The sequence below is a fragment of the Malurus melanocephalus genome, unplaced genomic scaffold, assembly GCF_030028575.1.
Source record: "Malurus melanocephalus ecotype Western Australia unplaced genomic scaffold, MMel_1.1 scaffold_457, whole genome shotgun sequence".
NCBI lineage: Eukaryota > Metazoa > Chordata > Aves > Passeriformes > Maluridae > Malurus > Malurus melanocephalus.
Genome location: NW_026623689.1, coordinates 438,469 through 463,163, shown reverse-complemented (window position 1 = coordinate 463,163; position 24,695 = coordinate 438,469). Strand labels below are relative to the sequence as shown.

At 46.2% G+C, this 24,695-nt stretch overlaps 1 protein-coding gene across 1 annotated transcript in view; it reads right to left on the bottom strand.

Moving 5' to 3' along the window:
• Positions 1-6,179, bottom strand: part of CSNK1G1 (casein kinase 1 gamma 1) — a 73,851-nt gene extending 67,672 nt beyond the window's left edge. Inside the window, exon 1 of the mRNA XM_057380531.1 lies at positions 6,072-6,179. The gene's annotated coding sequence lies outside the window, so the exon portion shown is untranslated. The remainder of the gene's footprint in view (positions 1-6,071) is intronic.
• Positions 6,180-24,695: the final 18,516 nt, after the last annotated feature.

Here is a 24,695-nt window from a genome sequence, read left to right as displayed (position 1 = left end):
AGAAGCCAGCTCTTCTGGTGTCCCCCAAAACACTGCCAGACACAGGTGATGATACCCAATATCCTCTGACATCTCTTACACACGTGCATGCTAAGAAAATGAAAGGATTATTATAATCTTACAGTATTTTCCAGGGATTATTCCCTGGATTACTGTGGTAGGTACATGTTAGCAGTGGGGTTTGGTTGTTATAAGGAAAGGCCAATTGTGCTCAATTTTCCCAATTCATGTACATATATAAAAAGCAGCTTATAGCTGATCCAGGCAGTGATCAGATACAAAACGTGGCAATTAAGCTTTAGTTTTCCTGGTGGTGGGACTTTTTCCCAGGAAAGCAATCAGTAAGACCAAGCCTCCAKCACGGCTCAAAGCCAGCCTTCCCAGCTCTGTTTACAACAGCACAGTCGCAGAGTTTGGGTGTGAGTGAAAGCTCCACGTGTACTCACGTCAGGTCCCTTGTAGGTCCTTTTGACCTGAGTCTCTCAGACACACAGGGAAGTTTCATGTTCAATTATCTGCTCAAGTGCTGAAGCACAGAAACGGGGCTGAGGTGGTGAGAAAAACCTCCAGATCCTCAGAACTGAAACAATTGTTTACCTCCAGATTCCTCACGACCCAAAGGAAGAGAGCAGCAAGGAAACCTTCCCAGACAAAAATCAGTATATCCCAGCAACATCTTCTATGCTCTGTTCTAGTTGAAAACGTGGTCATTGGTCAAAAGCTGGACTCAATCTTATAGGTCTTTTCCAGCCTAAATGATTCTGTAATTCTAGGAAGAGGTAATTCTGAAGAGCTGAGCAGCCCTCAGGTTACCAAACAYGTATGCCTGGTACACACACATCAGATGTGTACCCAGTTAACATCCAGCTACCCCAAAAGGCACCTTCCTGTTCTTCCATCCACCAAGCACCCCCGAGTCCCTCCTTTTCACCAGCTCTGGCACTTGCTTGACCTCTCACTAAGCCAACTCCAGAAACGCAGGGCTGCAGGCAGCTGAATCCCAGAGTGGATTGGGTTGGAAGGACCTTAAAGCTCATCCAGTCCCACCCCTGCCATGGCAGGGACACCTCCTACTGTCCCAGGATGCTCCAAGCMCTGTCCAGCCTGGCCTGGAAGACTCCCAGGGATCCAGGGACAGCCATAGCTGGTCTGGGCACCCTGTGCCAGGGCCTTCTCACCCTATTGAGAGATTAAAAGAAGCCTCAAAACCAGCACRAGGAAAGGCATAGGGAGATGCCACYATCCTTCCCAGCAGGAGCAGGGCTCACACACTGCTGCTGCATTAACTGGACAGAGAAGGAACTTGGGGACAGCTGGACATTCATGATCCTTCTAACACCTCACAATAAACACACCAACTTAAGGAGCTGTGCTTCCCCTGCCCTTTGGTACCTTCTGTAGCTCTGTGTGACAAAGCCAGAACATAAAGGCTCTCRTTTGTGTCATGTTGACACATTAGCTGCGTTAAGTAGCAACAGTTTTCCCTCAAACTGCAGAACATCTTCCACCCTCACACATTTCTGGAGCACTAGGATGCAGCACAGCCTCCCTCCACCATCCCACCAGGAGAAACCAGGACAGGAAATGCTGAATTTCAAAACTGGCAGAAGCAGCACAAGGGAAAGGAGTTTAAGATGCTACTGTGAGTACTGGCTGCACATCTTTCCACAAAAAAAGGACATTCAAGTCACCTCCGGCTTAAGTGATAACAAGATTTTGTGACAGACACCTAGGACTTCCGAAAAATCACCAAAACAAAGTCCAGCACGAACCAAAATCCCTAATTTTGAAGACTGGAGCAGCCCAACTGTGTCCTGAAGCATTTCCAGCCCTGGAAAAGTCTTATTTCCAGCAGAAGCACTTTTAGCCTAAACCAAAAGATTCTTTCATCTCCAAAAACCTACTCCAAAACCTTCAAAACATCTGCAGAGCTGAACTTCTCAACTCAATCCTTACTTCTCCAGTTCAGGGCTCTCACTAGCACTCCCAGTTACAGACCAGTACATTTCCTCCTGAAGATCATCTATCCAGTGCACACCTCCATGTCCAAACTGCACAAGAAGCAGCACAATGGGAGCAAGATATCCTTGTGGGAAGGGAAACGGCACAGCTCTGATTTGATTTACGCAGTGTCTGCAGACCTGGACAAGAAAAAAGACCCAAAAAGCCAGGCTGCTGATCATTCATTCCCAGCAAAGAATCCCTGAGCAATCGTCTCCCACACAAAGTGGCCCTGGATGGACAGGACAAACGCCCACAATGGGGATGTTTCAGATACAAGAGCTGCAGTGAACTTCTTGCAATGACCACCAGAGCAGGACCCCATTGCCCATGTTCCCCACTAAAACACTGGGTCACTGTCTTCCCCCAGTTGGAAAACAGAGACAGGAGTTGGTTTCCCATGGAAATAGGAAATAGAGAAACATAAAACACTCTAGCAAAGCACAAGGGTGATCAGAGAACACCTACAGACAGCAGGACTCCCACCTGCATATYCATGGTGGCACATCCACCACACAGAATGAATCCACACAGTGCTAATTGCACAAATAACACTAATTGTTGTAAGGCAGCCTTATCCCATCCCCCTGCTCCCAACACCGCGTTCATGGAAACACTAAAAACCACAGAAAAGGCCTCATAGCGTACCACAAAAATCGGGATCCATCGTTGCTGCAATCAAACTGCAAGGCTTGCAGTGGGATTTGAGCAAGGAAATGGAAATCACGCTGACATACAATTGTTCCGCCCCCCTGTTCGCCTTCACACATTTCTCACAGGTCAATTTTAAAGAATTAAGTCTTGTTCAGTGAAACATCTGGTGGCTGTTGCTAGAGGAAACCGACTATCTGCAACATTTGAGCAAAAATAATGAGTTACATAAAAGCCAGACTGCATAAGCAAGGACAAGTGTTTTGCCAGTCTGTGAATACCAAAACGTTACACGAAACCTCACGTTTAATTTTTGGGTTAGAATACAATGAAATGAACTCACGTGCATTACAAAACCCATAAACATTTCAGTTTTCCCTAAGTTTACAAGGRCATAGTGTGCTGTATCGGAATTAACACTGTAGCTAGCAACTGCCCTAAAGATTTTCTGCAAACAGCACAGACAGATGAATTACAGCTTAAAAATGGACCAGTTCAGCTCTAGGCACATTCAGACTTAGTTCAAGTCAGGACAAGTTCAAGAGTTAGAGAAGAGGTTTTTGGTCTTTTAACTATTTGAGTCAGGAGTTCTCCCATGCCTAATGGAAGAGTATTTTCCCTCAGTGCTACAGATCACTTTTTCCACAGGGTTTTTAAGAGTCTGGAGACCAACCCCCACAAGCTGAGGCTGCACTGGGCTGAACAGAAGGAGTGGTTTTGTGGGAGAAGTTGAGAGGAGCTCTAATGTATCACCATTCATATCCCCAGAAGCCTTCAGGATTCCAGATCTCTGAAGGGGGTTCTCCAGCTCCCAAAGTCCCACAAAAGGAGGGGCAGCATTCCCAAAAACATCTCCAGCAGGCAGCTCTAATATACTGGAATTGCACTTCACATGATGTACCTTTCTACAAATAGAYATTGCTGTTCTTTGAGGAGAGCTTCAGCACTTAAATAATCCAGAAGCCTGATGGATGACTAATACAACTAGAAAGCTCCACGTACAGAAAGAACTTTTGGCTTCCACACATCACCAGGGCTGCTCTCAGGATGCAGCCAGGGAACAGAGGAGGCACCTAGAGCCCTCACTGCTCTCTCCATGGCTTTGGACATCGGCTTGAGGCTGCACTGCTGCTACTCTTGTTCATTTATGCCATCCAGGGAAAAAAATTTGCTCCCAAGGCCAAATTCCTCAGGCTGGATGTGGCTGACCAAGCACACTGAGGTCACCAGGGCCAAGAGCCAGCTCTTCGCTCACGGGATAACGCCCGGCTCCGCTGCACAAAGGTGGAGAGAGGCACCCAGCACTGGTTTCAGCGGAGCTGGGAARGAGTCAGGCACTGCACCCTGGGGATCCGGAGGCAGGGAGCACAGGTGAGGACAGACAGACAAGGAATGGCATGAGGCAAGAGTGCTGGCTCACAGGAGCACCATGGAACGGGAGAACCAGTGCTTCTTTGAACATTACATTAAAATACACAGAAAGATAAAAGGAGGCAGGACAGGAAATGAGCTTCACCCAACTGAAAAAGCAGGCTATGAACCCAAAGCTCTTGGAAATAGGTTTATCTGAGTCAAAAAAACTTGCCAAGATCTCAGGCATCTTACAGGTAGGATACAGAAAAACAAGCCAGTGACTTCAGTCCCAGAAGAAACCCTCCACAAGATCACAACAGCAAAGCTTTAGACTGCAGGGGCTTCTCTTTGAGAAGAAAATAATGGGGAAAAAGGCCCAGGCAGATGACACAGCCTCTGCTGGGCTCATTGCAGATATTAAAGCACTGTACTGCACCAGCCTGAATTGCTCAAACTAAAGACTTTTCAACAATTAATGACACTCCTACTACTGTCACCAAAAATAGACMAATTGGTTTTAAGGAATGAAGCTGCAAAAATAATTTGAGATACAATATCAAGCAAAATTGGAACCAGATTTCTCCTCCAGGCTGGAAGCTGCTGAGAGGATGAAACTGTGGTCCATCCATCACCTCTCCACCCCCCCAGCTGAAATTACCAAAAGGCAAAAGCTCATGAAATTTTCTACAGAGAAAATTCTAAATGGAAATCACAATTTTAAAAGATGTTTTTTGTCATATCACTTTGGCCAAAAATAGAAATAATATTCCCAAATGATGCTGCACAATTATGGCCCTAAACAAAACACCCCAATGACTTAATCAGGATCTCTTAGTCTGCACAGCAAAAACAGCTTATCACCATAGAAATGCTTTTTCAGAAATCCAGAAAGGGAAGTTGCACTCCTAAAGGTCACCACTCTCACCAAATCAGAACGTTTGCTGGTTTATTCACATGAAATCAAGGGGTCTACCCCGCTGGAATCAGTCCAACATTCTCACCTACAAATACTATTCCTTTTGATTTCTGGAGAGGAAAATTTTCCCAACAACTTCAATTTTGAGTTTTCTCCTCATTCCATAGCTCAGCTGTTATAAAATAGGCAAACTGGGCCTTATTTTATTTGTTACACAAACCCTTATAGACAGAACACATCAGCTCTCCTCTCAGTTCACCACAAAAGACTCTGGACGCTCCCTGCCTTTAATCCTGCCTAATTTCCTTGTTGGAGCTATTCATCACTGACAAGCAGCACTGCAGCTACCTACTTCTGAGCTCTACACGTGTCTTTCTAAAAATAAAGCCAGGGAAAGGAAATCAGGGATGTAAGTTCTCAGATAAGTAACTTCAGATGAAAAATGCTGACAAAACTGAGAGGAAAAAAAAATCAAAATGGAAATAAGGAATAAGAATTGAGCAACTTGCATTTGGGTCTCTAAGCATCYTTCCACAGGCTCGGCAGACATTTCAGTGATAATCCAGATAAGATACTGGAGTTGAAGTGTCTTGCCTTATTCAGAGAAACCAAGAATCACAGAATGATTTGGGTTGGATGGGACCTTAGAGCTCAGCTTGTTCCATCCCCCGAGCAGGGACACCTTTCACTATCCCAGGTTGCTCCAAGCCATGTCCAACCTGGCCTTGGGACACTTGCAGGGATGGAACAGCCTCAACTGCTCTGGGCAACCTGTGCCAGAGCCTCACCATCATCACAGGGTAGAATTTCTTCCTTGTATTAAACCTAAATTTCCCTTATTTCAGGTTGAAGTCATTTCCCCTTCTGAACTGTCCTGTCAGTACAGTTCTCCATTTCCCAACTGAACTGTCCTGTCAGTACAGTTCTCCAAGAACAGTCCCTCTCCAGCTTCCCTGTAGCCCCTTCAGATCCTGGAAGGTGCTGTGAGGTGCCCATGTAACCTTCCCTTCTCCTGTTTCCAGCCTCAGCTCTCCTGTTTCCATAGGGGAGATGCCTCTTATAAAGCACAGGTGAGTCTGGATGTTTCAGGAAGGTAAATTTGAGCTCCAAGCTAAGACAGTCCAGAATATCAAAGGCACATGATACTCACCACAGGATGTGTAACTCGCTTCTTAGGCTTGTTTTCCAAAATCACAGGGCGGCGAGTGCCGGGGCACRGGAGCACCAGAGCAGCCAGGCTCTCATATCTGTACTGAACCTGGCAAGGAAGAAAGCACGTTTGAGGATGTCTCTGTGCAACAATTCACACCAGTGACTTCCAATCTTACTGCACTCCACTTAAAAACAAAAAAGGCATTGTTTGGTTTCAGCTGGATATGGCAGTTTCCAAGTATGGGGGATGAAACGGAGCCAAACCCCACCGCTCACAGGAAAATCATTCTTCTTACCCCGTGTCAGGGCAAACTCATAGCTTTCCATGCAATGAACAATGTGAAATTTAGTTCAGGAGACAGTGTTTTGTTAAATAGATGTTTCTGTCTATTCAGTAATTTGAGGCTTGGTTTTTGGTAAATAGTGTTTCCACACCTTGGGAAACAGGTCCACAAACCAGAATGCCCTTGACGCAGCATCCCTGGGCTGGCTCCCTCTCCTGYTGTGCTCCATGTACTTCGGTCAGAAGGAAGCACAAGGAGTTTTTTTTGTTTGTTTGTGATTTTTTGTCTTTAAGAAACACCCTGCAGAGCACAGGGCCCTAACAGCAATTTCTGAGGGGTGGTGCACTGTAACAGGGGTGTGCAAGCCAAACTGAAATTAAACTATTTCTGGGTAACTCTGCCCAGACAACCACAGACAGCCCGTTCTGTTCCACACTCAAAACTTGGGCATCTAACGTCCTTTGCAAGAAAATACATGGATAGTTCTAACAAAAATGAAAATTTTAAAAAGCAACTTTAAGTTCTGAGAAACTCTGTCACCTAAAGAAGGCTCTCCATGGGAGACTCTCTTACACAGGCTACAAGCAACCAGCTCCCCAATGGGYATTCCAAGCTAAGTTAGCACTTCATCCTTATTTCTCCAACTCTTACWGCAAGGTAAAAGTTCCAAAATAATATCATAAAGCAGAGGGTGTTTTTGCTCTCTCCAACATGAAGTGCAAGACAGACCAAAGCCACTGTGGCTGTGCCRCTCAGTGACACCACTTTGACTGAAGCATGTGGGAATTTGGTGTCCACCTCTGCCCTGTCCTTTCAGGAACTTGTGGTCAGTCCAGTCCAAGTCACATCCGTCCTCTTCTGATGTTGTTTGTGGTTTCTGCCCTCAAGAAACATGGAGGATTGCTCAGTGATGTTGTAGCAGACTTCAAAAGCCCCCACGAGTTCCCAACAGCTATCATTAAATTAATCCTCCTCTACAATTATACAGCACCAGCTCCAGAACGAAGCCAACCACCAGCATGAGGAACACACATCACTGCTGTAGTGTACAACCGGTGACACCCATTCCTCTCAAATGAAAAGGCATGAGGGACCTGAATGCAGCCCTCAATATTCATTTTATTGTGAAGCATTTAAGGTCAACTTGTGTTCTACTTGACATTAAAGTYATTCCAAGTTATTTGACCGGGTCAGAGGCTGCAGTATGGAAGAACCAGCCAAACTTGTACCAAACCAAGACCTACAAGAAAGGGAAAACACAAGCACCTATTCACAGGAAAAGAGGGACTGCAGCTTTATTTAGTCACTTGTCATCCACTCCYGGGGAAAGAACTGGAGCACCCCATTAACATGACAGTCCATACATATTTAAATGCTGAGCACCCTTTCAGCTCTGCTCTTTTGCCACTTGGAACATGCCCCACATAAACTTAGAAAGAAAACCAAAAAGYGGTGCACAAAAATTCCAAATGAGGTTAATTGGCCAGAAACTTACTCAGTTTCCTTATACCACCAGTCCCTTGGTGGTGACTCCAAACAAGGAAGTGAAACAGAAGACTCTAAAACACACTCCATGGTACAATGATTCACTTTAGGAATAAAGGTAAATAAATCATCTCATGTCATCCTAACCATCTCATGTTTGAACCAGGGGTTAGGCATTATTCATGTTCTGCTCCAAGAACAAGATGACCGGCACATTACGGAGGATCAAAGTTAATGTGGGAAAATCCCAGTGCTGGCCAGACTCTGCGACTTCCTACTGGCAAGGCCAAGTGACAAAATCCATCCCTACCTTATTCAAGGCCTTTTCTATGAGAGCTTTTGACCTGAAATACAACAAACACAACTCCCACGTTCACAAAGATGGGACTCCAGCATCTCGGGAGAACTTGAGGTTCAAAACACAGAGAAAGGTCTCCATCCTTTCCCTGACCATGCACCCAGAAATCCCGTCCATGTTAAACATGGCTGGGAAGGCAGGAACCTCGTTCAGCTGCAAGCATGGCATGGAGCAGAAAGGCACCTCTGGCAGCAGCAGAAAGCAATGGTTAGCAAGTGAGAATATGTGGGCAGCCGGGTGGGAGCAGCAGTTCATGGTGGTAATGAGCTCCAGCCCCTCCTTTTCCATCCAGCCTCACTGCCCAAAACCTGACATTATGGAGAATCCAGGGACAGGGCCCTGGGTGAAGGGAAAACTAAGGCAGAATAAAGAATAACAATGAAAGAGGAAGTATGAAACTATGAATAGCAAGAGGGACCTTTTCTAGCTCTTGACAAATAATTAACTCTTTTTGTGCTTAATTAGCATCTCCAGACACCGAGGCCATTTCCTGTGACATGTCCTGGCACRGCCTCAGGCCTGGAGACCCACACCAGGAGCTGAACAGGCCTTGACGCTTTAGGACCGTGAAGAAGTCATGCAGGACCCGTCCTGAGAATGCTCTGCTTTGTACCAGGCACTTCAGCAAGAAGAGTTACTCATTTTGGGGAGTGCCAAAGGCAGGAGGACACGAAGCATTTGCGGGTGTGGAGCTGGGCATGTGCCCCACACACCTGTATTCAGGACAGGCCCCTCTGYATCAGCCAACGGAACCACAGCAAAGCTGTCTATTCCCAGCACCCGGCCCACAAGAGCACATTACCTGGCCCTCAAAGGTCATTTTAGAAAGAAGTTCATCACTCTTGTAAGCGAGGCAAGGCACAGGGACAGAGAGACTGTGGACTCTCCATCCCTGGAAGTATTCAAGACCAGGATAGACAGGGCTCTGGTCTAGTGAAAGGTGTCCCTACCCAYGGCAGGGGTTGGAACAAGATGAGCTTTAAAGTCCCTTCCAACCTAAACCATTATCTGAGTATCACAGAATCACAGAAGTGCCATTAGACTGGCTAGAGAAGCCTCACAGACCCCCCAAACCTCTGAGCTGTCACTGTGAGAGAACAAGGCACCACCAGAAGCTTTAAGCCTTGCTAGATGTTTTCCCCATYGCTTTTCAAAGCAAGGAGCAGATGAGAAGTTTCAGTTCCAGAGTAAAAACTAATGGCTTGAAGGCATCATAGGTATTTGCTACCTAGAGTACACAACCAGCCCTTTAATCTCCTGCAGGGGYTGGGGAAACACGTGCCAGCCTGTAGCAGTAGCAGGAGCTGCGACTTCCATGGTGCAGCACTTCCAAGGTGGGGGTACAGCACAGTCACTTCTTGACTCCCTGAGGAGGACGTGGCTTCTGCCACAGCAGGGAAGGTGACACTACAAATCCACTCCTCCACAGTTCTCCTGGGAAGCTGGTACGCAGACAGATTTTGGATCTTTTGTACTTCGGCTCATTATTATTTTATTACCAGTTAGCARCACAAAACTCTGGGTAACACTTTAAAAAAGCTTCTCATCTTTAGGGTGAGGTGTTTGTACTCTTCCCAAACGAAAGCACGAGAACAATATTAAAATTCCAACCTAATGGACACTGCCCTACTCCAAAGTGTTCACACCATCCAGCACAGCACAGAAAGTACAGAGGCTCCCACCAGCATCAGATAATGGAATGCAACCTCAAGAGCCAACATGATGCTCCAGCACTTGTGCTAAGCTCAGACAATGAGAACTTGGCTTAGCAGTGCCTAGGATGTGCAATTCTCTGGAAACAGGATGTGTAATTCTCTAGAAACGAGTGACTTACCTGAAAAGCAACCTGTCAGTCCTGGATCAGTGGAGGTTCACATGAGCAGACTCTCAACCAAAGCATTCCACACCCATATGGAAAAATATAAGGCCCCTGCAGACCATATCCAGTGTGTGGTAAAGCCTCTTCAGGACACCTCAACTCTGMCAGACAGCTCTGGCATAAACCTTTAAACATATGAAGCTGAAACTGTCCAGAGAGGGTTAGGCTGGACTTTGGAAAAGGTTCTTCCCCCAGAGGGTGGTGAGGCACTGACCAGGGAATAGGCATGGCCCCAAGGCTGCMAGAGCTCAAAAGTTTTTGGACAACATCACACGCACAGGGTGGGACTGTTGGGGTGCTCCGTGCAGGGCCAGGAGCTGGATTTGATGATCCAATTCAGAGGTGAAACACCTCAAGTTGCCTCCTCCAGGAGTCAAAGMGGTGAACCAAAGAATAGTGCACATCTAGCTTGACCTCCAGTTTGGAAYGGCAGCAGTGCATGGACATTTGGGAAGGGAAGGAAGAGAATAAGAATACTAAACTTCTYCATGCATTTTTCCACCTCCAGTGGTTTGTGTTTCTGGGCCTCCCCAAGTCAGTTTGGACTTCTGGGTGCCCTGGGTATGACTGCTGGGATTGTCCTGTGCAAGGACAGGAGCTGGACCTTGCTGATCTYTGTGCATCCCTTCCAACTCAAGCCCTTCTACAATTCTTTGAAGAACACTCAGTGAAGCCTCTTCACGAGAATGTCCAGCTCTTCTCCAGACTCACATAAACTTTTTGTAGCCACAATAGCCCCTGGCTGTCTGAACAACATCTGAACCCAGCTCCTGCCAGCTCCACGTGACCCTCTCCGGAACTCACAGCAGCAGGAGTGGACTGTCCTCTCACGTGCACCACGGATGGTTCTGTGACGTGATATACCCCCCTGCTGACCCTTTAATGTCAGACAGGTGTAAATAATCACTTCTTGGCAGAAAGGGAAGAGTGAGACACGAACTTTGACTGCAYAGCCTCAATAAGCAGCATTTTGCTGTGTATAACTCAGCGGCATGATCTGCTGATTTTCAGTAGATATCAAAACCAGCAGAGCAGCAGTGAAGCAAAAAGGACCCCAATGACACATTGAAGCTGCCTGCCCTCAAAACATGGAAAGTGGCAGGGTCAAAAGGGGAAAAGTCATTCGTTGTTGAGTAGATTTTACTGTCTTTTTGCGAAAACCCAACACATTCAATGCCTGAGGAAGAGCTAGACAGAAAGATGAATGCCTTCATGACGGCACTTGAAGCAAAGCTCCTGCTTGGACTCAGTAATTTGCAAATTTCTTCCTGAATACACCCCAAAGCTGACATCAACATTCATTCTGCTCAGCTGGAGAAAAAGAGAGCCAGCCTTTATCCCACACTGTACTCAGGCACTGCTCAGAACAGCCTTTATCAGCTCACACCAAGGTAAAAAAATAAAATTATAAAACCTGAGACAAAACCCATCTGACATCTCTCTCCCAATTCCCTTAACTCATGAGTAGCCCACACACTTCCAACAGAGCAAGGGAATGCTGCAAACAGATCCAGATCTCAATTCAGTCCTCACAAAAGGGAAACAGCAAATTTTTTTTGGAGTTATGTAGTGCCATGGCAAGTGYAATCCCAGCCACATGAAAGTTTGATATTCCCAGTAAGCTGCATGTATCCCTAACGCATAACATGAGCCTACATTTTATTAATAACAAAATATTGAAGGCTTCAAAACTGATGGCAACCATATTTGTGATGAAAGGGAATAGAACAGTGTCTCAAATAACACAAGAAACAAAATTTAGCGAAAACATGAAGGCAAGTTCAGGTAGAGTCTGCTTGGAACAAAAAATATCATGGAACGAGATACTTTAAATCATTGGACTCATCAAGAACAGAGTCTTCTTATTCTAAATTAAATTTTCCTGTATGTTTTCCCTGACTGTAGCTGAGGTATTCCCAGCACAGAGCTGCATGACGTGCTTCCAGCAGCAATCATTCCATGTGATGGCGTTTGGTGACACCTCAGCCTGGGAGCACAGAGACACGAGGGCTCTGCTGAGGACATTCATGACGAGAACTCTGTTTTATCCTTTCAACATCAGCCTCTGCTCCCAAACCCTGACCCCTCTTGTACAGCTTCCAGGGCCTGAAACTCAAACAGGGAAAGCCCACCCAAGGAGTATTTTACTTTTCACTTTGMGATGATTTAACCTTTTCCCCTGCAGCAGCTGCAGATACCGTGCAAGGAACGGTAGCCTGGAAGAAAGAGAGCGTGTGGCTCAGAAAAAACAAGCCCATATCTTAATATGAAACATCTGTTTTTCACTCTTTTTTATGGCAAAGAAAGAGCATTTTTTCCCTTTTGGCTTCCCCTGCAGCAAGAGAGGAGGGTACCCATGACACAGCACCCAGTAGGGGTCTGGGTGCCCTGATTGAGGGCAAAAAGCCAAAACAGAGCACCTACGGTGACGAAACACTGAGTTATGAAAAACAGGTAAAAGTGGGATTGTGAACTCTCACTATCGTATGGCAAAAGGCTTTGAGGAACACTCTGACCATGATCTGCCCAAAGTGCCTCTACACAGAACTCACGCATCTTATACCCCCTCTGAAACACACACTACATGGCTCACACACTCCCTTATTACCATTATCACAGTGCACTTTGCTCATATTTTATATTATTATTTTCTTCTTTTCCAAGGATCCCTTTACAGGTTACATGAGTCACACAGTTAACATCCTTCTGGCACCTGCACAAGAAATGTCCCCACTCCCAATGCCTCTGGGAAGAGGGATAAAGTCCTCCTAAGTCAAGTTTAAAGTCGTGCTAAATAGCATTTGCTGTTTTAGACATGGCTGAGTTCACACTCCAAGTGTCAATCCCAAACCAGACCATCATGTAGYAATACTTTAGAAGAAAAATAAAAAAATAATCCCATCTAGTGTAAGGAGTTTTCGTGCAAAATCCCTTTGACTCACATCTGAAGATGAGCTGCTTCAGTTCTGCACATGCTCTTCAAGAAAGGATAATGGAGCATTGAAGCACTTGCTGCTCCCAAACCGTGCAGCAATGATGATTTGCTCCATATTCTCCCCTTCACCACACAGGTTAACTCAATCATTAACAGACTCTTGATTTAATACTCTTCCAAACAGCCAGCTCAGCTCATACCGCTTCTCAGACCTAAGCACAAGTCAGTAACCCAAATGCAGATATTTAAGATCCTTTTTCCCTACCCCAGAGATTCAGAAAGCTCATCATGTGCTCAGGAGACACCAAGGCTCTCTAAAGAGAGGGAGTGACACTAAGTTAAACTGAGCAGTCTGCATTCTGCAGGGCCTCTGCTGCTCCTCAGGTGTTTTAGGAGACCTCAGTTGTTTGCTGCTTCTGGCTCTCCCTCCTGGTTCTCCTCCTCCGCATGCTGTGTGAACCCTACAACAAGCCACATGTGCCCCAAAAGTTGAGAAGATGCCTGCAGTCTAGAATTGACACCAGGATGAAATAGCATCTCTGAAGGAAAACGCACACATGCTCTCCATAACATGGAGCAACCAAAGAGCTGCAGAAACCCCCAGCAGGAATTCCTGGTGGTTTCTCCCCTTATCAGACCCATTACTGAGCAAGTCAAACTCATTATAGCAACAGGAGAAAACCAACCCAACAATAACTGGAGAACTCTGTGCCAGGTTAGAAACTTAGGGCAGTTCAGGAACAGGTTTGACGAGCAGTATATAGGAAAGGCAGGACAAAACCTCCCCTTTTGGGCACAGCAGGTACCTCAGTGCAGGTAAYAAAAAAGCCTTCAAGCTGTGAACATTCCACAACGGGATGTTTCAATCCCAGAGAAAGTACTGAAACACCAGGTTTCATGTTTAGGTATGACTACATTAACAGCTCCTCCTCCATGCTTAAAATTAYGGGTTTAGTAGGTAAATATCTGATTAAAACTAGATTTTTAGCAAGCATAGAGAAAGAAGCTAAAAAAGCAACCYTCTTTTGGTCAGCCATGACATGAACACAAGCAAAACAGCCCCAGGGACACATCGGGATCATCCTTATATACATATATATATATATACACACACATACACAATTATACATACTGTGTGTAATTAGTATGACATAGAGTGGGACATTAACATATCCTGCTTGACTCCTGGCTGTCCCTGCCCTGTTCTGGGCTATCAGCTGATTGCCAGCCTGGCTGCCTGCTGGATCCCACACTGGGAAAGCTGAAGGGAGGCATTATGATCACCTCCTCCCACTTTCTGCATAAAAAGGTGGAATTTCAAGAATTTTTCCCTTTTAAAGGGCCCAAGGACTTTACGCTTAATTCCTTTCTTCATCCCTAATTTCTAACTTTATTTCCCTCCTTTCTGTTTCTACCTATCCCCCCTGGAAGGCTTTTACTCATAAGCCACACTACATTGTACTGCAAATCTCCTTTGAACAGCACAGCATGGGAGACCTGTAGGTATGGACAGTGTCCTAAAAACAGCTGGAGATCTTCCCTCCTGTAAGAATCCCAAAGGCATCCTCCAGAGTTCTTAAAAAATACCACCTCCTCACGCTGCCCCAGGATTCTGGAAAGGCAGGAGGCTCATAAAGGTGGAATTAACAGCAGGAGAACACTTGTGTCAGCTCTGCCCATGACGGTCGAGGATGATCCAGGGAGCAGAAAACTTCTGCAGTCTGCTCCAGGATCTCCCATCGCTGGATTACAGATATTGGCACGGACATAACTGCCCAGTCCTACCAGCACTCATTTTATGGACATGCTAATCTGGGGCTTGTCCAACCACTTCTTTCTTTCATCCAGTCTCCTAAACCAGCAGCTTCTACACAGCCCCAGAACAACATCCAGAAGTTTGTTGTCTAGTTTTGAAAGAAATCCTCCCAATCCTAGGAGTCGCAGGCATTTTAGAGTCCCCAGGATAGGCAGCTGCTCGTCTGCCTTCAGCTCTACTTCCCTTCTCCATACATTTTCCAGCCCTGGTGAAGATGCAATGACCAGAAATGTGCAACACAACATATGTAGTCACACACTCACCCGCTGCAATTCACTCTGTGTATTACTCAACAACCCTAATCCTTAATCAGATTAATATTTCAGCCCTCCAAAAAAGAAAACCATGTGTATTACCCATAGCAAGCAAGAGACCAGTGCCAACAGCAACAGAGTCAATGCCAGGGTGATGAATCCCGACAGCTCCAAGCTGTGCCTATACCAACAAAGAGGGTTTTGCCCACTCACCTGCAAAAGAGTTTCTTTCACAAGTCAAAAAAGCCACACCACTTGCTGCACTCTTGAACAGCATGGCAGACACCTGAAAATCCTGTTTGACTTCCCAGCAACTTTTCCCATTCCACTGGCAACATGCTGCCAGCTTCAGAGGAATCTGGCATTTCTGGAGGATGGCAGAAGAGCTCCAGAAGCCTGAGTACCCATTGAAGGCATCTTCTTCATTATGCTCGTAGGATGAATAATGTTTTTAATTAGAAGCAGCTTCAACGAGAAGTTGCTAAAGTTGAACACGGAGGATAAGTCTCACTTCACACAAGGAGTCAAACCCACGCAAGAAAGCAGATGCCAGAACCGGCCACCTCTGTGCACTGTCTCACACACATTCCAAACTTCTCCCTGCAGTAAAGTGTTACTTTGCACAGATAAGCTTCATGTTACCTCGAAGGCAAACGTTACCCTTCTCACAGCTCGGAAATTGCATCTGTATGAAGCTACTTTGATTAAAGTTCCGCTTTCAAGACCTAATCTTCAGCATAGCTGTCAATTAGAAATATTCATTACCAAGTAATCTGCTCCACGCACCACATCGTGCCTGTCTCCTTTGAAGCCTTAATACCCACCGGTGAGGATGGCTTTGTACCAKTAGATCACTCCTGGATCTTCTGCACTGCATTCAGCTCCAGAGTTAATTCCTGCCAACAGCTGCACTGGAAGTGTCAGCTAATGACAAATACAAAAAGCTGTTTGGCATCATCGAGCCTCAAAGCTCCGTCCACCACACAGACAGCGTTTACGTGTTGAGAGAGATACAAGCAGAAAAAGTCCTTGCAGCACAAGGTCAAACTAAGCTCGCTGAAAGACTAAATTTAGCCACCTGTGCCTCAGGCAAGTCTGTTAGTTATGGGAAGCTCAGATACTGGTGTGGAACACTGGTCCCTGGGTAAATCCCATGGAAGACTCAACTCCATTTAATTGCAAATGATCTTGAAGCTATTAATGGGGATCCCGATCCCAATCCATCAAAGGGGAGACGTCTCCGAGTACCCCACAAACTGGCACCAGGACACTGTGATCCTGTTAGGGCTGGTTTGCTCAAATGTGTAAACTACTACGTTCAGAGTCAGCAGGAGGAGCACAAGAAGATTTAACAGATGGGGTTTCAGTGCAAATATATTTTAGAACACCTCCTTAGCAAGCACATTTCCTCTTCTACCACACCTCACACTACAGTTCTAACAGCTACACAAGAGCARATCGACAAGAACTTGGGGATTATTCCAAGCTTTTGTAAATGTTAGCAGAGGCTGATTGAACAGTTTGTGAAGACAATCCCTGGTTTACCAAAAAGTCTCTGAGCCAACAGTTTTGTCAAACATTTAATAATTTTCCAAGCCMAAAAGGCAGGGGTGACTCAGCTTCTTCAGATCAGTATCAGCAACGAGCCCATAGAAGGACCACAGCATTCAACTGAGATCAGATGTACAGGATCACTGCAAGAATCTACCCACAGGAAAAAACAAGTTAAGGAATTTGGTTTCAAGACACTGCTGGGGAATTTCTGAATTACCTGCCTCAGACCTACAAGCCTTGAGAGATGCTCAAGAACCTATTTTGGTGCCAGAAACCCAGAGAAWGCCAGGATTACTAAGATGACTGCACCCAGTCCTGCTGGGCACAAGGTTTCTTGCATCAGATGTTGAGTGTATGCGGTCCAAGAGGCTTCTGGAAGTCACGCTCCATCCCCTGTCACCCCTGTAAACAGATGGTGGCACAGAAGGCTTCCTGAACATCYGACAGTCACCTTGCACATCACTGCTTTTACCAAACCTGCCTCTGCAGTGCTCCCAGCTGGGAGGACGCTGAGACCTCCAGGTCCCSCAGCCAAAACCTGTAGCTACCAGCACAGAAGCCAAGCTCTCCCCAAACCCCTGTCTTCAATCACAAAGTGTCTTCTTAAAGTTGAAGCAGCAAAAAGTACAGAACAAGTGGTTCCGAAACACCCCACTCCCAGCCCTGGATCTTGACAGGCAAGAGCAGTAACTCCTAATATTTAGAAGGGATAGAAAACACCAAGTACCAGCACTGTACCCAGCAAATCCACACAAAAACAAAGGGCTGTGAATTGTTGTGGAGCCTAATCCCRGTTTTGGATCTTAATCACAGAATACCAGGGATCAGAGCAGATATTCCCCCCAGAGATGCAAAGCACAGCCCAGCGATGATTTACCGCACTGGTGTTGCATCTATCACGAGTCAAACTGAAGCCTCAGTGCTGCCAACTGAACAGAGCTGCTTCAGAACAGAAAACCTGTCAAAACCTTTCCAAACAGAGGACAGCTGGGAAGCAGAATCCAATGCTGAAGTGGTTACAGGCCTGATCTCAGCTGCAGGATGATCGTTTGGCAAACCCAAGGGTCTCCAAAGCATCCAACCTGGCGCTGAAGGCAAGCCAGGCAAGGTAGTCTGTGGCTAGAAAAATGAGAGTGCAACCAAGGAGTGAGAATTGTTCAGGGTGGGGAAGAACCATAAAATCACAGGCRGATCTGGGTTRGAATGGACATTAAAGATCACCTCGTTCCACTCCTGCTATGGGCAGGGACACCTTCCACTAGATCAGTTTGCTCCAAGCCCCATCCAATGAGGCTTTGAACACTTCCAAGAACCTCACTACTTGGAGGAACTATGCACAGCAAGTATTTTGGAAAAGTTCATTTCCATCTAAGAAGTTACTTAGAGCACGTGCTGCCACAGTCCCTCCCCACAGAACACACGAGAGTGCTGTGACCTGCCAAAACGCCGCAGCAAGAACAAGTCGGTGTGAAACTCCTAAAAGCAAGACCTTTGAAGTCTAACCYGGACTTGAAAAGAGACAACTACAAAGCCTGTGGCCTCTGCTTCATTAAAATAAGACGTTAAAGGTTCTTAAATTTCATTTGCTCATTGAAACTTTTCTTTTAAGATCTAGCAAATAAAAACAAGCTGCAGAAACTRAACTGGCCTTGTGCATTACAAAGGAAGACAGTTACAAGGTAACTAAGGACAGCCAGATCGGGTGGGATGAGATTGCTGCAAAATGAAGCAGCTGGTTCGAACTTTGGAACAGTCAAACTCTTCCATTACRTCTGCTAGAATTGCCACCATCAGTAACCAATATTTAAAGCTGTATTTTAGAGAACTTCCTCTCATTTGTTTCAATAGACCCAAACAAGCAGCAGTCAGATCTGGAAGGAATTTTGAGTTACAATGAATGAAAGCTTGAAGATCCAGTTWGTCTGAGAGGCTTGGAATTGCTAGTCTTCCAAAAGCCACCTAAAGAACTCTATCCAAGAGAAGTAATGTTAATGGTTGGGCTCAATATGATTTTGAAGGCCACCCCAACCTGAACACATCTATGAGCCTGTGGTCATTCATACACCCCTCTTGCCGAGAGCAAGACTAGACAGATGCAGACAGATTTCCTGCATCAGTTTTTCCTGCYGTGAGCTCTCCATTAATGTGACAGATGACAACTGATGGGATCTGAATCTATCCTCTGCCTTGTAACTCAGAAACGAATGTGCAAAACAAAGGAATCCCAAGTTTGGCCTGTTCCTACATCTACCAAGATGTTACCTGTGCCAGGGCCTCACCACCTTCTCAGCCGAGAATCTCTTCCCAATATCCCATCTAATCCTGCCCAGACGTTCCCCCTTGTCCCATCACTCCATCCCTTGTCCCCAGCCCCTCTCCAGCTCTCCTGGAGCCCCTTCAAGCCCCAAAAGGGGCTCTGAGCTCTCCCTGGATCCTTCTCCTCTCCAGGTGAGCACCCCCAGCTCTCCCAGCCTGGCTCCAGAGCAGAGGGGCTCCAGCCCTGSAGCAKCTCCGTGGCCTCCTCTGGGCTCTYTCCAGCAGCTCCAGSTCCTTCTGCTGTTGGCCCCAGGGCTGGGGCAGCTCTGCAGGTGGGGTCTCACCTGAACGGGGCAGAGGGGCAGAATCTCCCCCTACCCTGCTGCCCACACGGGGGGATCAGCCCAGGGCAGAGAGGGGGGGGAAGGTGTTAAATCATGAACTGAGCTCCGCAGCAGATCACTGAGATGGAAACGRTCATGCTTTCCAACAGCAAATAAATAGCTCCAGGGAACGCATCAGACAGGTTGGTTTCACAGAGTTCAAATAGGTTTTCTCCTACGACTTGATTTAAACTACCTTTGGCACTGTCGCACAGTGATTCCTTRCAGGCTGGGAAAAAGGAGTAGTTCTATAGGAAGCAGGTATTCCAGAGTTTTCTTAACCTCAGCACACACTGCATGAACTCCCCAGGCTTTATCACTCGACATTAAAACACCTATAAAGGACGGCAGCTACTCAGGATATTCAATAAATGATGTGGCATCCTCTAATGCACCCTGCACAACGYGGCCAACTCCTCTTAGAGAGCTACAGAAACACAATGGCTTCAGGARAAAAATTTGGGACTGTAAAGAAAYCTTCGCATATTTGTAAACAGCCACACTTTTCCCAGCCTAAAGGAATGTCATAATATAATCACAAGGAGGGAAAGAAAAAAGAAAGGAGCAGGAGGGCAGAGGCAGACACAAAAACCGTTTCCCATCTCCCCAGTGAATATCCCTAATTCCTGTGTTAAATGCTTGGAGTAGCAAATCCAAGCTATTCTATTGTCTTCCACAACACAGGAACTGTCAGGCTGATCTTGAGGGTGGAATCACTGTCAACTCTTCAGGCTATTAAGCTGCTCTCCGGAAGAAATTTGCTCACAGATGAGCAAAGCAAACCAGAAGATTCAGACAGGTAATAGACACCTATCCATTGCAGGAGATGGGCTGCTCCAAATGGATCCAACAGGGAGGAAGAACATATGACAGCAAGAAGAAAATGGTGRTAATGTCACCCTAGCTGAGTTTCATTGTTGCTTTTGCCTATTTCTAGRAAAAAAAAAGGGATTGTTTAAAAGGTAGGGAGTGTCTGATAAACSAGAAATCAAATGGGCCATTTAACAAGGAGTTTAAATACCTCCTCCCTCTAGTGAAAACAAAGGTCCAGGCATGGAGGTGGGGGTGGGTGTTAATGTGGAACATAGAGATGAAGTAGGTACAAAAATTCAGAGATTTTACCTCTCCATAGAATCCCAGAGTGGGTTGAGTTGGAAGGATCTTAACGCCTATCCCATTCCACCCACTGCCACGGGCAGGGACACCTTCCACTGTCCCAGGGCGCTCCAAACCCCATCCAACCTGGCCTTGGCCACTGCCAGGGATCCAGGGGCASCCACAGCTGCTCTGGGCAGCCTGTGCCAGGGCCTCATCACCTGCACAAGAAGGAATTTCTTGCCAATAACCCACACAACCCTGCCCTCTGGCAGTGGGAAGCCATTCCCCTTTGTCACTCCAGGCCCTTGTCTGCAAGGGTACAGTYGGCAAAGGGTCGAGGGAAGCGCCCAGAGGCAAAATTCAGGCTGAAAAGAGGAAGGCGATGACCAAAAGTTGTGTGACAGCATCTCAAAGAACATCTCTCACACCCAGGCTTGGATTCATGAGGATCTGAGGTTTTGGGACAACTGGAAGCCTGTACAAGAACAASGACTGAATGGATCAAACCAGCACCAGGACAGTGGCCCCTGCCATCAAAATCAAAGGCTCCTTTCACACTGCAGAAGAGGAGCAGAGAAAGCCAGAGAAGAGTATATTTGARGAGGATGCAGCTTTGGGGGGAAAGAAGGTGATTCATAAGAACCTCATCTCCTCAGGAACTCCTACAGATGGGATGAGAATTAGCCATGTGAAAATCCACAGCTAGAAAAAAATCAACACCATACAAGCCAGATGGAAAGACAAAACCAAGGGACAGGAGTGTTTCTTCACAAATGCTGGAAGTCTAAAAGTACGATGGAAAAACTCAAACATCTGGTATGCCAAGTGGACATAGCAAGTTCATTCAAAACACAGTGGAAAGTAGAGAGGCCACTGGAYATTAAAAGAACACAAAAACTAAGCAAACATTTAGAGGACCTAAGCTGACACCACCATTTGAGCAACTTACATTTTTTGTGTCAACAAAAAGTCCCCTGTAATTCAGAATTCCAAAAAAAGCAGCAAAGCAGAGCTTCAGCCACCCAAGCAGCGAGAGCAGCTGTCACACTGTCACCAGCAGGACGCGCAGCGTTAACTGGGCTCCACGTGCCACCCTGTCACCAGAGCAAATGCCAGCTCAGCGTGTGACACCAGGACCAAAGTATTAAACGGCAAAAAGTGATTCCTCCCCAGGAGTGGATGAGAGAAGCAGCAACTTATACAACCATGGAATACATTTGGATAGGAAGGGAYCTYAAAGCTCATCTYRTTTCACCCCYTGCCATGGGCAGGGACWCCTTCCACCACAGCAGATTGCTCCAAATTCTGTCCATCCAGGCCTTGGACACTTCCAGGGATCCAGGGGCAGCCACAGCTTCTCTGGGCAACCTCTGCGAGGCCTTCACAGGGAAGAATTTCATCTTAACATCTAAACTAATTCCTGCCTTTACCTTAGATGGCAGCTGAAATATTGGTGCGCCCTATGGTGCAATCTGACCAAGTAATCAAAGCCAACCCATCTGCACAGCAAGGCTAAATGTCCAAGGACACAAAATCTACATTTACAAGATTTTAGTAAGGAAAAAAAAGGTTAGAAGCTACATSATCTATTATCAGTTTAATGAATCATCACGCAACATCTCCCAAAAATTAAAACTGTGTTTTACAAATGCTGTGCTGAGTTTGGCTATCTCTTCTGTCCCTGCTTGACCCTAGAAACCAGGCTTTTTGCAGCAAAAGATGATGATGTGACAGCAACAGCCTCACTTCACACCCGAAGTCATACAGGAGGAGAGGAGAAACTGCCCCTGATTAAAGCTGGTACCTGTAAGATTCTTGGGCACTTTCACAGAACGACTCAGCAGCGTTTGGGCAATCCCAGCCCAGGCGGCCACGCTGGGCAAACCAGAGCTGGCCTAAAGACCAGCCCAAAGTGCTGCAGGGCTAATTATATTGTACAAAATGAAGTCGMGTCTCAGGAGTCAGAGGCTGTTGTCTTTCTCTTCCTTTTCCTTCTTCCTTTTGCAGTGGACAGAGCACATGAACAAGGAAAAGGCAGCTGATATACTCCATTGAAAAAAGCAAAATATTACATGGCAGGATCGATCACAGCTCTTTGGAGAGAAAACCTCTGCAGGATAAAAGGAAAAAAATCCTTCATGTACATAAATAACTGGTAAAAAAAGGGGATGGAAGGGGGAAGAACACATCACTGGTTGGTTTTGCAGCAGARGGGACTCACCAAAGGATTCTGCTCAACGACACTGAGCTGTGCGGTTACTAAGATGACAACATTTGCTACTCTGAATAATTCAGGATGATCAGTAAATAAGATCCGTGACTCCAAGGAATTGCAGTAAAATCTCGTGATATGAGTGGGTGATACAATTCACAGCACAGCACATCAGGAACAACCACCCTAATGTCAGCTTCAAAAAACATGACAGACTGAACTCAAGCCAACCCTGGGTAGCAGGGTATTCCACAAAAACCATGGCTCCATGGCTTTTAGATCACTCACGAAGCATAACATCTGTAATTACAGAGAAAATAATGTAGGATAAAATACTTCCAAAGAGATACCTGCATCATAAATATCACCCAGCAYCTCTATGAACATCGCCTGCTCTCCTGTGCCACCCCTCCTGCCCTACCTGTCTCAAGGAGACCAGAGCGGAGCTGGCAATGACAYGAAAAACAAGGAGAGGAGCCAGGTAAAGTCTAAATATATGAGGACAATTCAGCAAAGAGACTACCAGGAATGGTAAAAGCATTTTCCTAAAATCATGAATATCATGAAGAGAAGTGTGAATGCTCCTAAAKTCAACACCTGGCTCAGGGAGGTCATGAACTGCGGGAAAGAGAAAAATAAAGTATTATTTCCCTAGATTAGATCTGCTGTGTTTGTGTTCTCCCCTCCCCAGGCATCTGCTCCTGGTTACCAGTGAGCAGGATACCAGGCCAGATGGATTCCTGGTCTCATCTGGTAGCACTTTTTAAGGCATTACACAGGATTTCATCTGTTAACCTGAAAATACACAGCGGCTGATTGCTTCCAAAGAGCTGGAAATTAGTTTAAAAACCACAAAAAAGGGGGCAGTGACAGGGCAGGGAAAACAGCAAGTGGCTGTGGACTAGGATGGATTTAGGTTCTTGCCCAGCTCACAACTCCTCTCACAGTGGAGCTCTGAAGCTGCCTGAATATGTTCCATTGGTGACTCTGGCATAGCAAACCCAGTTGTTGCCAATACAGAGAACTGGAACAGCATGAGAACTCCTAGGAAAGAGCAAGATAGATGGGCTGGAATGAGGCAAGGTCACACACTTCAGACTTCACAAGAAACACTGCTATGAACTGCAAAGCTCTTTAATCCCAGACAAAAGAAAGAGACACAGGATATTAGCTTGTAGCCGTGACCCTCGAGCCACCAACCTGACTCAGACATGAAGGATGCYGGCACAAAGGAATTCCCCACGGCACGGCACAGCATCCCAGAGAGCCCTCCCCTGCCATTCCGTGCCCTGCTCCCCTCGGGGATTAGCTCTSAGCAAACACGTGCAGGGAGSAGAGTGACAGAGAACTGGAAAGAGTGACTGCCTGGTTTGAAAAAAAGGAGCCAACACCTGGGCCAAGCTTTCCCAAAGCACCAGCAGTGAGAAGAGCTGATTTATAGCAAGCAGCTGTGGCATAAACACAGGTAGGTATGTACCAGCCACAGATAAATTTATTGTGAGGATCCAGTGTCCAGACCTCGTGGCCAGAAAACAGAACTTACACAAAACACAGCAAGGAGCCCAAATTGGCCCAAACTTGCTAGGATTTTTGGCCAGCAGTTGAAAACACACAGTTATAGACCTGCAGAGGAAAGCAGAGAGCTAAGTCTCCTCTTCCTCACCACCCAACAGCTCTTAAAAAATAAAAAAGGTACCAGTCCAGAAAAAGTGATTTTAGGGAAGGCACTGTTTGAAGAAACACTTGTATCTGAAAAAAACTTTAGGTGCTTGTGCAGGGTGTGAGCATAAAGCCCTGATTTTATCAAGCCAATAGTCTAAAATTTCACTGGAGTCAGCAAGATTTTTGCCAAAAGGCTGGAATATCARTGGTGCCGGGGTGCCGCTACACCGGCAGCCGGAACTTCAGCATGGAAACAGATTTCCCTGGCAGCTCTCACCTCCATCCTCCACGCATCCTAAATACATCTGCGGGTTTTTTCACTAAGAGTGAATTTTTTTATTACACATCACAATATTTAAATTGCTTATCTGGTCACACCTCACCAGCGGTCACCTTCCCCGCACAAGAACTGCTGATAGTTATCACTGGCAGCTCCTCCAGCTCAT